The sequence below is a fragment of the Microtus oregoni genome, unplaced genomic scaffold, assembly GCF_018167655.1.
Source record: "Microtus oregoni isolate MIOR12 unplaced genomic scaffold, Mior012 000003F_ref0000135, whole genome shotgun sequence".
Lineage (NCBI taxonomy): Eukaryota > Metazoa > Chordata > Mammalia > Rodentia > Cricetidae > Microtus > Microtus oregoni.
Genome location: NW_024543062.1, coordinates 52251955 through 52263263, shown reverse-complemented (window position 1 = coordinate 52263263; position 11309 = coordinate 52251955). Strand labels below are relative to the sequence as shown.

At 38.3% G+C, this 11309-nt stretch overlaps 1 non-coding gene across 1 annotated transcript; it reads left to right on the top strand.

Moving 5' to 3' along the window:
• Positions 1 to 852: 852 nt before the first annotated feature.
• On the top strand, positions 853 to 974 carry LOC121446682. The gene has a single exon (XR_005974113.1). It is a non-coding gene; the product is annotated as a small nucleolar RNA SNORA26 (small nucleolar RNA).
• The last annotated feature ends 10335 nt before the right edge of the window (positions 975 to 11309 follow it).

The following is an 11309-nucleotide window of genomic DNA, read 5'->3' as shown; positions in this document are numbered from 1 at the left end:
TCAAATAATTTAGGAGTCAATTGGGGCTTCCCTTCCACTGGTATATGACACTCAGTATGAGTCACACTAAAAAACCGCTATTTTTGAGGCAGGGTCTCACTGTGTGTACTCAGTGTAGCCTCAAACTCAAGGACCCTCCTACCTCTGACTCAAGAGTTCTGGAATTAAAGATATACATTACCTGTCCCAGCATAAGCTGCATTCTTCTCAAGAAATTTACATATTTAAATGTTTTCCAACTCCTTGTTGTAATTACAGAGCATGTCTGCTTCCTATATTTCCTAAATAATCTTTGTTTTATCTCATACTGGGTCCCCCACAACAACCCTACAATACCTATTTAGATGAGAAATTTTGTGAATATATCCTTCATAAGAACTGAAGCATATTGCATTTGAAAGACCAAGTGTCACTCAGCTTTCCCATTGTCATATTGCATACCTGAGTGTTATTATTTGGATATAGTACTCAACTATTGATTATATAATCAGTATAAAAGCTCATGAACAGCTGTCCCTTTCTTTGACTGTCACTCTTCAATCATTCTGTCTTTGGGAGGCCATTATATAATCAATGTGTTCAATGCCTGGTAGACAGCTGGTGGTATCATGAAGAAAGGCTGCCATAAATCGTTTTGTGTTATTAGAAAGTAGGGTTTTTCCAGAAGAACTAAGACATGGGGTGAATCCTTGAGGAACATATCTTGGGTGAGGCATCTTCCTCTACCTCTCTGTGCTCCTGACACCACGAGTGGGCAGCCTCCTCTTCACTGTCACATGGCATTCTGCTTTACTTCTGCCTAGCCCAAAACAAAAGGATACAGTTGGCCTTAGGTTGTAACCTCAGAACCAACAACCTGAATTAAATTTGTCTTTGACTTTAAGAGGCTAACACAGAAGGGTAAAGGAACTCTCCATAAAACCCATGGAGGAGACTGTACACCTCCTCTTTGGATCCTGTCTGGAGTCACAGATGAAAAAAAAAAAAAAGAAGAAAAAAAAAATTTGTCTTTGTTCTGGTTGATTTTCTCAGGTACTCTCACACTGATGGAAAAGAACTAACCAAACATTATGCCAAACTCACATATGAACGTGTTTACTTTGGCCCAGAATTTTGGGGGTACAGTCAAATGACCAATGGGACCACTGGTTGGAGAGTCAGATGAAGTACCAAGTTGTGGAAGGAACACAAGATAAACATATCTGGTCACTGTCAACAAAAAGTGAAAGAGAGGTGGTAGAAGAGATAAGGGAGGGACATTTGCCTCTGAGGGCACATCTTCAGTGACCTGGAGCGTCTCCAGGAGGCTCTTCTGTATAAGGATTTCTGTTTTTGGATTACCAACCAGTTTCCACATCTTGACATGGAGACTTATTATTAGTTATTAATGCTCAGCCTTATCTTAGCTCTTATTTTTCTGTTTATCTGTTTTGCTTTGGAGCTTTATACCTTTCTTCCTTTCTGTATGTCCTGCTTTCACTACTTCTCATGGTTGCGTAAATTCTGGTTCAAGCATTTCCCTCTACTTCTCTTTCATTTTCCTCTCTTTCTTCTCTCTTGTGTACTCCTATTTATTCTCTCTGCCTACCACTCTGCCCTATCCATCTCATGCTGAGCTATTGTCCATTTAGCTTTTAATTAGACCAATCAAGTACCATAGGCAAGCAAGGTGTAACAAATGTAACACATCTTTACACGATTAACAAAGGCAGCATACACAAAAGTAACACGTTTGCCCGATTAAAATAATATTTCACAACACTCTTCCTCTTTACTGTTCCTCTACTTTCCAATAGGGTTTGTCTAGTGACAGGATTTTACCGCACAAACCATGGTGTACCATTGAAAATTCCAATGGTAACAGATCACATCTATCACCAACTAGTTTCCATATCCTGTTCATAGCCTCTTTTCCTAGACAGCCATTTCTAGAGCCTACACTCTCTTTCATGAAATCAATAATAAGGCTATCCTACCTTACACCCCATTTATACTTCTCAACAGGACCTTATTGCAGTGATACTTCATTTGTACTTTAATAAATAAAACTTGCCTGAAGGTCAGTGAAAAGTAACCACACTAGTCAGCCATACAGGTCAGGCAGTGGTTGCAAACATCTTTCATCTCAGCAGCCACACTAGTTAGACATAGAGGCTGGATTGAAGTGGTGCACATCTTTAATCCCAGCACTAGAGAGGAGTATAAGGCAGGATGAGACAGGAGTATAAGGCAGGATGAAATCTCATCTGAAGATTTCAAGAGGTAAGAACTCTTTAGTGGCTTGGTTTCTTTTTCTTTTCTGACCTTTGGGTTGAACCCCAATATCTGTTTGTGTGTTTTTATTGCTCATGCTACACTGTATAATATATCTAGCATAGTATTCTTCTGATCTGGCTTAAAGTGCAACAAAGATTCTGAATTTATATGTTCCCCACTACATTTTGATATCTACAAAGCTGCTGTTTCGGCTGCCCAGAACTGAAATTACCACACAGAAACTGTATTAATTAAATCACTGCTTGGCCCATTAGCTCTAACTTCTTATTGGCTAACTCTTACATAAATCTCACCATTTCTATTAATCTGTGTATCGCCATGTGACAGTGGCTTACTGGGGAAAATTCCCAGCATCTGTCTCCGGCGGATCCATGGTGTCTCTCTGACTCTGTTCTCTTCCTCTCAGAATTCAGTTCTGTCTTCTCCACCTACCTAAGTTCTGCTGTATCAAAAGGCCAAGGAAGTTCTTTATTCATTAACCAATGAAAGCAACACATAAACACAAGGACCTCCTACACCAAGCTTGGACAGGTATTTTTCTTGCTTTTAAGAGTCCCTGTAATCCTTAATATACACCAAGATCTTCAGGATCATAATACTTAATATAGAAGACATAGTTTCTATGGATGTAAGAACAATTCTAGGGATCTTCTGGCTCAATTACTTATTTTTATGAACAGAACTGTTCTCATTGAGACCAACTACAATAGTTAATTCAATGTAATTTTTTTTGTTTTCCCATCTCTCTTTCCATAACTGAAGAGGACCAGAATAAGAGTTGAGAATTATAATGGTTTCAGTGAAAAATGCATCCTATGGGATTATGCATTTTCACTCTTGGACCCCAGGTCACAGGTGGTGCTGCTGGGAATATATAGAACCTTTAGGATGTGAAGCCTTGTCAGAAGAAGGATCTCTCTGCAGGACATGATTAGAGTGTTTACCATCTTGCCTCATTTCCTGTTATCCTTTTGGTTCCTGTCTAAAGATTCAATGTGACCAACCACCTTTCTACTACTGCCACCATTCCATGCCTTCCTTGCCATGGAGGACTCTGTCTCCTGGAACTGAAAACCCAAGTAAGCCCTTTCTTCTATATAAGTTGCCTTTGATCACGGTACTTTATCATAGCAACAAAAAAGAAATTAATACAAGAAATTTTTAAGGCAGCAAAACTTTGCAATGTAGTGACCATGAAAATATTATATAGTCTCTCCTTGCTGAATAATTCTATAGAGATAATTAGTCTGTAGTTCAGACAATAATCTGCAAATATGAGGATAACTGATCATAAAGGTGCAATTTTATGTACAAACAATAAATTGGAACACTTCAGGAACAGGCGACATTTTCCACCTGTTTTCACTCATGGGACGCTACATTCCTGCGTGACAAGATCACGGTCATTATGCCCAGTTTACTCCTGGTCCCCCACTAGCAAGCATATCGTGTATATTATATGTTTGCTGCTCAATGAATCCATTAACTTCTCAGTTTCCTCTGAAACCTCATTTACAGCCTAAACTTATAACCAATTGAATATATTTTGCTAGAATTCCTCTGTTTCCTGTGGTGTTCTGATTTCATATTCAGTGTGGGTTACATGCATAGTAATCAGATTTGAGAAACTTTGATTTGAGCTTTGCAAAATTGTCCAAGGCCTTGCCTAGAGAATCTCTGGTTTGCAGGTATGAAAAAAAAAAAGAAAGAAAATTAAACATTTGCAGTTACTTACCATTTTCCCTGCCTACTAGAATGTTTCCATAATTCTAGAATAATTTTTAATGTAGTTTGTACTGCTTCATCTGAAATGATGACTTAAGGTCTTATATTTCTTCATCCTCTGACCTTCTTCGGTTCTGATTCATAGCATCAATTCCCAAGGGAGATACTATTCATTTGGGTTGCATTAACTATTTTGTTGATCTCCTATCATGGTAAAAAGGAATACTATAGCTAGAGAGATGGCTTAGCAGTTAAGACTGTGCATTGCTCTTCCAGAGAACTTCTGTCTCATTCACAGCATCCACCTGTACAGCTCACTCCTAACTGTAACCCCAGCTCCAGGTGATCTAATGCCCTCTGCTGGCCTGGATGAGAAACTGAAATCACTAGTGCATATATCCACCCCTTCGCACACACACATATACATATAATTAAGAAAAATTATATATTATAATTATAGTTTATAGCTAGAACCATTCAAATAATACATATAATTACCATTTCTGGTTGAGAAGACCTAATTTAAAAAATATAAAATTTAAAATGTTTTCAACCCAAGCCTCTTTGTATATTGATGCTTCTGAAAGTCTTGATAGTTCTATGTATTCAAACTTTGTTACATATACCTAGTTTTTTGAATTGATGTGTAAAGCTGTCTTATCTATGTACTATAAGCGTATAATATTTGAATCATAAATTAAGCTTGTTTCAATTTTGGTCTTTATTAGCTACTTTTCTCATTGTCACGATCAAGTGAACAATGGCAAAGTGAGAAAAGGTTCATTTTGGTTCACAGCTTGAGTGTATAACCCATCATGAGGCAGGAGGCCTATTCATAATTTGAGTGTATAAACCATCATGATGTAGAAGGCCTGCTCACAGCTTGAGTGTATATAACCCATCATGACTTAGAAGGTCTGCTCATAGTTTGAGTGTATAATCATCATGACGTGGAAGGCCTGCTCACAGCTTGAGTTTATAACCCATCACGACATAGAAGGCCTGCTCATAGCTTGAGTGTATAACCCATCATGATGCAGAAGGCCTGCTGGCAGGAATATGTGGCAACTGGTCACATTTCATGTTTAGTCAGGAAGCAGAAACTGAAGAATACTGGTGCTCAGCTCACTTTTCCTTTTAATTAAACCCAAAGCCCCAGACTGTGCAACACTGCTGCCCATATTTAGAGTGAATCTTCCTATTTTGATTGATGCAATCTAGAAATTCCTCCCTGACAAACCCAAAGTGTTGTCTCCTAGGTGAGTCTAGATCCTGGCAAGTGAACAATCCAGTATCAACCTTCTCAGGACCCATTGCTAAACTGTCTCATTATATGTTTGCAAATATCCTCAAATCCAGAAATAATGCAAAACCCAAAGTACTTGGCCTCCACTTGTAGTAATAAGGGCGGCGGGGCTGCGTCCCCAGCACCCCGGCTGCCTGGCTAGCTTATGCCCGAAATAACAACACACAAACTGTATTCATTTAATCACTGCTTGGCCCATTTCTATCTAGCCTCTTCTAGACTAACTCTCGCACCTGGACTAGCCCATTTCTAATATTCTATGTAGCACAGCTAGGTGCGCTTACCGGGAAGATTCTAGCCTATGTCCATCCTGGGTCGGAGCTTCATCGCGTGCGTCTGCCTGGGAGCTGGGAGCATGGCGTCTCCCTGAGGCGTCTGCTCCCGAGAGGAGAGCTGTGGAGTCTGAGCTCACTTCCTCTTCCTCCCAGCGTTCTGTTCTGTTTACTCCTCCCACCTATCTTCTAACCAATGAGGGCCAAGCAGTTTCTTTTTATTTAACCAATGACCTTCCTCCATCATCCACTTATTTTGAGTTAGAGATATTCAATCTATAGCATTGTTATTTAGTGATTTCCTCTCTTGTTTATTTATTTTTACCATTTTGTATGCACTTATGTATTCATGTATGTGTGCTTTTGTATGTGGGTCTCTGTAGTGTGTCACTGCACACGTGGAACACAGAGCACAACTTTTCAGAGGTTTTTCTCTCCTTCCTTTATCTGTAGGCCAGAGGCTGAACTCAGTTTCTGCTCTGGCAGCAAGTGTCCTTATCCACTGGGCCTCCTTACTGACCCATGTCTCTCATGGGTCAGGAAACAACTGGCAACAGCAAAGAAGGGCTGTTGGTTTCCTGTCTCTCTTAGTTGTCTATATGAACATGTGTGATTCCCACACTGCTCTATTGAGATAAAATGTTCCAGAATAGCATATGGAACAACAGCCAAACTTCCCCATGCTAATGGAAAAACAGCTTTAGACAGACAGTCTGGTTTTTAAGGATACACTGTAAGAAATTAAGAACATTTGTAAAACATTTGTGTTGTGTGTGGTGTATTGTTCCTTCCAAGATTTCTGTTTGAAATACAAGTGGTTTTGATATGGAAGTAGAAAAAAGGGGAGGAGAGAAAGAAACATACAGCTTTCATAGTTCCAAATAGTTAGTTATCCCTTCCCACAAGGCTCAATATTCATTATGCAAATGACTTTTTCACCCCAATAATCAAAACCTAGAAAAAGATAGTTTCTGAGTGGCTGGGAGATGAGGAATGGCTATATAATTATGTTCTATAAGTGGCAAGCATGGATTCTTAAGCTTGGACTTGCAGAGACAGATGAGTTTGAACTCACTCTCTCTCTCTCTCTCTCTCTCTCTCTCATACACACACACACACAAACACACACGCAAACACATACACTCACACACCATCAGTTAACCTCTGTATCCTCTCTCCCTCTTCTATTGTTTTCCTTCCTTCCATCCCCCTTTCTATATATATTGAATGTAGTTCTTAAAATAATGTCCCTTTAACATCTAACAAACACGCACGCATGCACAGACACACACACACACACACACACACACACAGGTGCAATAACTCATATTACAAAAGATCAGTGTATGTTTGTATGCTTCAGGATCAACTTGAGATTCATCTTAGAATCTTTGGAGAATGTAAATTTCTTATTTGTATATTACATATTGTATTGGAGTCTTTTGTTCTCTAAATATGAGATGCTTTGCTTGGAATGTGTTAGTCATTTCTTGATTACTGAATAATGCATGAAAGAAGTTGGGTCTCTGTTAAACTAGCTGATCAAATTTTAATAGGTTAAGAACCATGTTGTGGACCTGCTGTAGACTTTGTAGACTATAAATGCCACATATTCATTATATCTTGCATTCTCGCCCTAAGTTACATTAGTTCATTATTGCACCGTTTACAAAAAGTTAGTATCTAATTTTTTTATAAGTCTTCTCACCTCTGTTGCAGATACCTTTTCCTACAGCAGGAGACAATTTTTTTTATAAATCTATTTACTAGTCTGTGGTCTCTTCTGTGGAGAAGAACAAGTGAAGATAGGGAAAACTTATCTGACATGAGAGGTCTTTGAATTCCACTGTTAGTCAAGGCAGAAATTGTGGAAATGGAAGCTGGAGTTCATGCCACTGACCCCCTACTCACTTCAGTTAGACAGATGTTTCTTTAAAGGTATCTCCTCTGGGTCTAATATTTAAGTTGAAAGGAAAGCTACAGAAAAGATTCATAAACTAAACCAGGAAGATTTTGGTACTGTATGTCAGATTGCTCACTATAAAATATTTTTACAAGAACTATAAAAATAACTAGGTCAGGTATATTTATAATATTTATACCTATTTCTGGTTTATTGAAAACCCACATTATTTTTTGGGGAATTAAACACATGCTCACCTCACCATATCTGAGTGTCTTACAGAAAAATAAAAAAATAAATCATTAAATTAGTTAGCAGCAAATACAAAAGGTAAAATAAAAGCCCAAGATACCCAAGGGTTTTAGAGAGATAGTTTCCACTTTTAGAGCAAAATAATGTAGGCATAGACAACAGACATTTTATAAATAAGATATCCATTGCCAAACAGAGTTTCACCAAAGGACTCTCCTTTAGGAAGATCTATCATTGGCAGCCCCGGGAGGGAAGGGAAGCCCTGTGGGAGGCTTTGAAAAGGAAATGCACTGGGAAATGCAATAGTTTGAAAGGTGAGTCTGAACACAAAGAACTTCAGCAGTCATTCTGCTAGCAAGTCATGAATCCTCTGGCTACTTCTAACCACAGAGAGCTTGGGAGCTGCTGGAAACTCCAAGATCAAATCTTTATCACACCAAGGCACACATACAACCCCTGCTTCCCATGCTAAGATACAAAAAACTGACGTTTCTGGAGACAATAACTAGACTCTAAGTGAAACAGTAGTCATGTCACAAGAGTAGAAATAGACGGAGTCATGGTGGAGACAACCTCCAAAGCAAAGGCTCTGTGTTCTGGCTTACAATAAATAATCAGGATGACAAATTTTCAAAGCACATCAAAACACACAGGTAAAATTTGTCCATTTTTAAGATGATTTTTACAGGAGGTGGTCACGAGAATAACTTTCAAAAATGGGTTATTTCCTTTCACTACTTGGCTCTCAGGAATGGACCTGAGGTCTCAGACTTGGCAGCTAGGACACCTGCAACATTTTGCAAAACTGCAAAATATTCATGTAAAATTTATTCCTAGAAAAATCTGAATTATGAATGAGAATAGATACTTCTAGGGGCTTTCCTGTAGTGGAGTTAAAGTCTAACATAATCACACTTACCAATACTGTCCCATAACAAAAAAAAATAGATAATTTTGGATATTTTTATCCAAAAATGGATAAATTTCACTACAAAAACAATAAGAAATATAAATCTTTAGATAATTTTGTGAGTCTAATTTATTTTCTGCAACAAAATCAAAGACATAAGAAATGAATGTGATTGGCCGGGATCATTTTTTTTAACACAGATACAAAAGTTACAAACTGCTGACAACTGCAGAGATGGCTCAGCAGTTAAGAGCACCCAATGTTCTCCCTGAAGATTCAAGCTAAACACAAAAAGAAGAAAACTACAGAATCATCTAACTACAGAAACTGAAGACTAGAAGGTCACTTTTACCAAAGTGTTACGACAGAATGCTAGGGACTTTTTAAAATTCTGGTTTCCCCTTACCCAGTCACAGAACTGCATGGCCTATTGGGATTCTATTGCAGCTAGACATGGCCATGAGGTGGAATTAGAATGCAAGAGATGTGCAGTATTTCCATATTTTGACCATAAAACTCTGTCTTGTGATTAATGTACTCTGTCTGCCATCTGCAGCTCAATTGACTGGACTCTGAGGAGTTAGTCCCACCAGGTGGAAGCTCCTGGGGGATTGTGTGCAAGATAATATCATCCACACCAGCGCCAAGACAGCCTGCCAGAGAGCAAGAGATCAATTCTGAAGCACTAAAGTTGGATGTTGCTTCAGCACCTAAGGGGATCTTAACTGATGAAGGATAATGACCTCCCAGGTCACAGTGATCATCTTACTCTTCTGAATGAAAATAGTACAGTTCTTGTCATCACAATGAAACAGGAAAAAAAAAATAAGAGGAGCAGGCCTCAGGGAGTAAGACAAATTGCTAATAGTCACAGAATTAGGTAGAACTAATAAACCCAATAAAGATCACCAAGAAATAAATAGAACACAAGGAAAACACCGAAATGGTGAACAAGTATACAAAAAAAAAGATACTCAATGTCAACAGGAAGACGGGAAATATAGCTCAAAACCACAGTGAACTGGCATTTCTCACTAGAAAAATTAGTATTAGTTATTAAAACCTTTTATTTTTATTAATTATGCATACATTTGTGCCTGCCCAGGGCAGAAAATGACATCAGATCCTTTTAAGATGGAGTGACAGGCCTCTATGAGTGACCCTACCTGGGAGCTGGGACTAGAAACCCTCTGACAACAAAGCAACAAGCCATCTTAACTAATAGCTGAGCCAAAATTCCAGCTGCTGGTTTATTTATTTCAAAAGAAATCCAGTTAGGGAGAAGAAGGGAATCCAAAACAGTGGGAGGGTCAAGCAAATGAAGACAGTGTGGGAGATGAATGTGATTACAATGCCCTGGATACTGAGGGAGAGTTGTTGAGAGAGAGAGAGAGAGAGAGAGAGAGAGAGAGAGAGAGAGACAGAGAGAGACAGAGAGAGACGGAGGGAGTTCTTTTCTTAAGTAAACCAAACATTAATTGTTGTTGTTGAGTTATTTTGTTTTGTATCATTTTGTTTTGGTTTTGATACATTTGAAACCCTTATAATGAACCAGTAGGGCTGCAAAATGCTGCCACTGCTAAAGAAAATACAGAGAATTCACTAGACTAGCCTTGTAAAGAACACCTACCTCATGACCCAGCAGCTAACTCTGAGGACTGTAACTCAAAGAAATGTCAATACTGTTGTTGCTACAAGAGTCACAATAGTCACATGGTGGAAGCAACCTAAGTTTTCATGAAGAACACTTCATAGATGTAACAATGGAGTATTATCAATCTTTAGGAAAGAAAAGAATTCTATAATATATGTCAGAGATTATGCCAAACAAGGCATAGAGGGAGAGGTAATCTGAAGTATAGAAGTCCATTCCATTAGAAAATCACGGTTTCCAGTGTCAATGGAAGAAATGTGGAGGGGCCATTAGGGTGAACATGAAATGTGTCCTTCCAGGCTTGTATGTTGAATGTTTAGTTTCTAGATGGTGGTGCTAATTTTAGAGATGGGGAAACTTTAGGAGGTGGGGCACTTTAAAGGAAATAGGTTCCTGGAGGCAAGTGTTGAGATGTGTGTTATCCCAGCTCATCTTCATGGCTTCCTCTCTCTGCTTCCTGTGGGTTATGAGTTAGGCAGATTTTGTCAGTCAAATTTCCCTTCTACAATGATGCTTTGCCCACATACATGGGGCTAGTGACCAGGGATTGTATGTATGAACTAAAGTACTGATTAGTTCTTTAAGGAGTTTTTCTTGACTATTTGGCCAGAACAACAAAAAGCTAACTAATACAATTGTTAACTAATAAGAACAGATTTTTGGTTAAACAACATCGATACACTCCAGAGATCTATTATAAAATGCTAAACTTATGCCTAGTGATACATTATTATTCATTTCAAAAATTAAGGGGGTAACTAACATAGTAAGCATTATTATTACTATAAAATACATAGCCAGAATAAATATGAGTACTTTAAGAAATTTATTGCATATAATAGCAATACAGGAAAGTCTATTTCACTTGTATACTGTAATAATAAATTCCCCAGAATTAAATAAAAACAAGCCACTTCATACACTAGCAAGAAAATCTGAGGAATCAAAGAATAAATGCCAAAGTGGCAAGTATCTTTCAAAAATTACAAAATCTCAATTAAATATAGTTT